Here is a 5,005-nt window from a genome sequence, read left to right as displayed (position 1 = left end):
CTTGTTGTAAATGAATTCGGGGTTCATACCGAAGGCTTACTCGAGTTCTCATCTGCGGATCTCGAACATAAGCACCTGTGTTTCTGCTGCACGTTAACGATTTATGTGATGTCCCTCTCTTTGAGATTCCTGACGGATGAACGGACGGACGGACGGACGGACAGACAGACAGACAGACAGACAGACAGACAGACAGACAGACAGACAGACAGACAGACAGACAGACAGATAGATAGATAGATAGATAGATAGATAGACAGATAGATAGATAGATAGATAGATAGATAGATAGATAGATAGATAGATAGATAGATAGATAGATAGATAGATAGATAGATAGATAGATAGATAGATAGATAGATAGATAGATAGATAGATTGCAGTGGAATAGCACCATCAAATTGACTTGTTCAAGTCGTCACAAAGTGCGATGTTCAAGACTACGCCGAAATGCAATCCGAACCATTTCATCCAGAAATAGGATCTTTACGAAAGCCGGCACCGCCAGTTCACAGAGTGCTTTTTGTTTTTTTTTCTTTAACTACTTTTTGTAGTAATAAACCACCTTAGTCTTGCCCGATATATTTGGAGGTGGTGTCGTGATCATGCATGCTTTCGAGAAAGTTGTATCCATAATGGAATACGGGAGGGGTAATGCCAGCGTCGCTTTGATGTGAGGCTGCAACTATGTCATATGTAGTATACCGATATTATTCTGTATGCTCTATTCTCACCGAATAATTTTTATTTGATTGTTAGTTTTTTCCGCGATGCTGTGCATCAAGAGCACTTGCAACCTGATACTTCTATAACTGTGAACTTCCGAGAGTGGATCAAGCGTGCGTGGATAGTTTAGCCGCATGTGCACTCTCACTGCGTCTTAGTGGAACACACTCCGGCGGCATACGTTATATATAGGGTGTGTACGCTTGCGTAGGTCCTGTATCCGGCCTCATACAGCTCAACTTCCCTCTGTATAATCTTGCAGTTCTGACAAAATATTTGAAGCTGCATGGATTCATGTTTTCTTAATTTCGAATAAATTTGTTCATGTGGTTGTGTGTTTCATTTGTCATTGAGTTTGCGCTGTTTTATGTGAGCATGGGTATCTACTTCTTTATGTACTGATTCAGCAAGCTCCACATATGACAAACACAGCAAGCTACACATATACCAAGTCTGGTGTTAGGTGACGTTAATAGATGAGGAAATATATATGACTGCTGCAAGCTTGGTAATTCTGACACGCGTGTTATGTAAGAGCATGACAACATACCACGCTCATAGCGCGCTCGCGGCTGTTTCGCAAGATCCACATATACTGAATTGGGTATGAGGTGACGTGAATTGACGAAGGTATATGACACATCCAAAAATGATAATCATGACACGGAAGTCATAGATGTCATTATTTACCTCCTCGTCGTAACGATGTGCTGAATGTAAAGTGACATATCAACATCTCGCATTTGTACTTCGCGCATCATCGGTTCCCACTAGAAGTGGGATCTGCCAATTATTTATATGCGTACCTAGCAACCACACTGATTGGAACATAGCTCTACCGTTTGTCACCGCTTACAGAAAGCCGCCTGCTCTACGCTTTATGTACTTTTGAGCCGTCATAGATTGCTAGACTTCACACCCTATTTTCGTCGGACTAACCATTCTTCATTCTCCAGCGCCTCCAGTATACCTTTCACCGCTTTTCTTGCGCAGCACATCAAATAAACGTTTTGTTCACTCTCTCCAGACGCAAGACTATCGTCTTTCGACGACATTTGCACTGTAACATGCAGATCTAGGCCAACTTTTCCTGAGGGCTCTCTTGTTCTCGCGTGGCTTCCATCTCGACGTTTTTTACTGTGCGAGAAATTATTATCGCGCTATGTTAGGCCCTACCGTGACCTTCGTCAGGTCACATTTGCCGCTTGTGAGATTCACGCTACAACATGCTCATCGGCTGCTACACCCAGAACTCAAATAGCCCACATTTCTCGTTTTTAGAATCTACTCTGGTTATTCACTCATTGTGACTCGGCCAGGGTATTGACACGGGGATGAAACTGTAGCTCTGGCACAAGCGCTGAAACTACACCCAAACAAGGAAGACGGCAACTTTGTTGTTGTGGGTTGAACTTTCGTGCTGCCCTGTTGTCCGGCAATACTGTGTTTTCTGCGCAGCGTCAGCTAGACCCGCTCTCCTCGAATAAATATTCCCCGTAAAATTATACTATACTCAACTTGACCGGTTACCTTGAATTCATAGTAAAAATTGACGGGGTTTAAAGTCCCAATACCAGGATATGATTATTAAAGACGCCGCAGAGGAGGGCTGCGGAAATTTTGATTATTTAGAGCTTTTTACCTTGTCCCTAAATATAAATACAAGGGACTCAAGCATATGCGCCTATGCTACCTAAACGCTTCCCGAATGCGTAATACGTTTCCGAGACTGCATCACATTTGATCCAATACTCAGCCCGATCTAAAATACATCGCTTGTTATCTCTCGCTACCGAACTTAACACCGAGAGCAGTGCCCCTAACAATAGCCATGCTGTAGGCACATTGCAAGGTGGAGCCAGAGATTACTGTATTTAGGATCTCGAAACTCAGTCGTTGACGCTGCTTGAAAGGTGAGCGTGGGCTTACGCTGACGTGCATATCAGAGTTGTTGGCAGAGGGCAGGCACACTCTCGGCAGCGAGCAGGAGCATTCCTAATTAAGGCCGGGTGGGGAAAGGCGAGTCGCTTGTTCCTGTGAGGGTCGGGATGGCGTAGGGTCGGGCTCCCTAACGAGCGAGGAGCATTAGTCACAGCAGGCGGCGGTGGAACGAAGCAGAGGTAGAGGTTTCAGTCCCGAACTAACATCTGCTGCATTTGCCCTTCTACATTTCATGGTACTTGTTCATTCTATTTCCGTCTGCGGTGAGATAATGAGCTTCCGGCATTCCAGAGAGTTCAAGCACTCCCCCTCACCCTCTTCACGAGTGTCGAGTGTGCCGTCTGAATTCTTTATTCGATGCTGTTCTGCCTTTTCGCTCTTGTGACCACACAGCATGCTATTTTTCAGCACGTATGCTACTCCGAAATATTCTTTGTGCATGGGGTCAAATGCGCGTGCATGCGGCTACGACGGCCCAAACAGTTTAACGATCAAACACATGCGTGCAGACGCAGCAGAAATAGTTGGCCACCTCCTTCATCCTAGCTAGAAGCTCTGCACACACCTATGGCTGCTTGTGCGTAGAAAATTTTGTACGCATCTTTAGCGTCATTTCTCAATGTTTAGCTCAATAAAAAATTACAACACAGTCACGTTCTACCCACATGCTTCGCATAACATTGATTCGCAAAGTACGTTGGATGTGCCAGCAATTTTCATGTTTGGTACTCATTCAACGTGCTCATTAGGATTGACTCAAGTTTCGCCGTAAAAGCTCGAAATAGTTTAGAATTTATTACAATCGCAAGTTTGCAAAACCTCCGACACCGTAGCACCTACCAATTTGGAACGCTTCGACGCCTTCACCGAGTTGTAATCTGACGTGTCCATCCCCGAAAGTCCTGAAAAACATGGCGACATGCAGAGAAACGCGTGCATTTGTGCTAAAAGTGCAGATTTACAATTTTGTTTAACATGCGGGCACTGTAGAGGCAATACTTCGTACTTTTATGTAAAGGCTTCTGTCAATGTATAACATAGTTACATCTATTAACTACCCGCATTCTTCAACTAACGCTGTGTGGCCAGAAAGTTGTAAAAGCTGGGCACTTGACTGCTTTATGGCTACTATAAAAATGAATAGCTTCACCCGGGAAAGTCTTGGCCATCATAGCCGTGTTTAGTTCCGCTCTCAACTCTATTGGATGGACTATTGAAAATTTGGCGGGAAAGACAAAGACTTGGCCCGACCTAGCACGTAAGCCAACATCTTTCGATAATACGAGCGGCATATCATACATGTAACTGGCAGCCTTAGAATCGCCATAAAACTAGAAATGTCCTTCTAGAGATATCCCGTCCACCCGATATGTTTCAGAAGCACGCAATGCCTTAAGGTTAAAGCATGCAATCATTTTACCTTCCTTTCTCGGCGACCTTCTGATGAACTTGAGTCAGAAGCCTAAATGCAAGCAATACACAAAAACAGGAGTGAAAAGAAAAGAGAAGGATGTAAACCAAGTGTTTACTCGGTTGGCAACCCAACAAACACATCAGGGGGTAGAGTGTAATACATGACTAAGATTGAATTGAAATTTAAATTGATTCCGCACAATAACTTGTTACGAGAAGGGGAAGTAAAAGCCGTTCGAACAGTTTGACTAGCCTCAAATCCTTAGTACACATGAATGTGACTCAATAGTGAATGATCAAGTGATAGGGGGTCACATTTCTGCCGAATACATTACTGAAGATGAGAAATGGAAGACGACCGGAACGCCGCATTCATCAACCTAGCCACGTGGGGCAGACTCATAGTACGACATCAACGCAAGCACGATTATTCTTAGACATCGGCATGCAAGGTACGAAACCCAAAAATGTAAGAAAACGTTGATAAGGCGGTGCACATCCCCAAACTACCGACATCGACTTCGCCAAGGTCGGTGCCCGTGTAGTTACCAGTGCCGTCTTCGCGGGTGCCAGTAGACGGGAAAAAAAGTACAGAAGTGACGACGATCTGTCCGAACTCACACCAGAAAGTTGTCGTCAGCACTCCGTAACGAGCGAACACGGAGCGCTACGCCAAAATGGGGCATATTCACATTCAAGGGAAACTTCAAAAATAAACACGTCTCGACTGGGACGTGTTTACTGAGGCGTATTGTGAGGCGATCCCCTAGGGAAGCGTCACGATTGGTACGTACGGCTCATTGCTTATAGCTTGCACATTGTGTCACTAGCGAATGGCGTAATCTGACGAATGCGGCCACCTCAGCCACCCTGTGGACGTTTGCCCGAACCTCGGGTACCACAGCTTCCATGGCTGAAGCCTCTG

This window comes from Rhipicephalus microplus, chromosome 10 (assembly GCF_043290135.1).
Source record: "Rhipicephalus microplus isolate Deutch F79 chromosome 10, USDA_Rmic, whole genome shotgun sequence".
Taxonomy (NCBI): domain Eukaryota; kingdom Metazoa; phylum Arthropoda; class Arachnida; order Ixodida; family Ixodidae; genus Rhipicephalus; species Rhipicephalus microplus.
The sequence above is the reverse complement of the archived record's forward strand: the minus strand, read 5'-3'. Positions refer to the sequence as shown.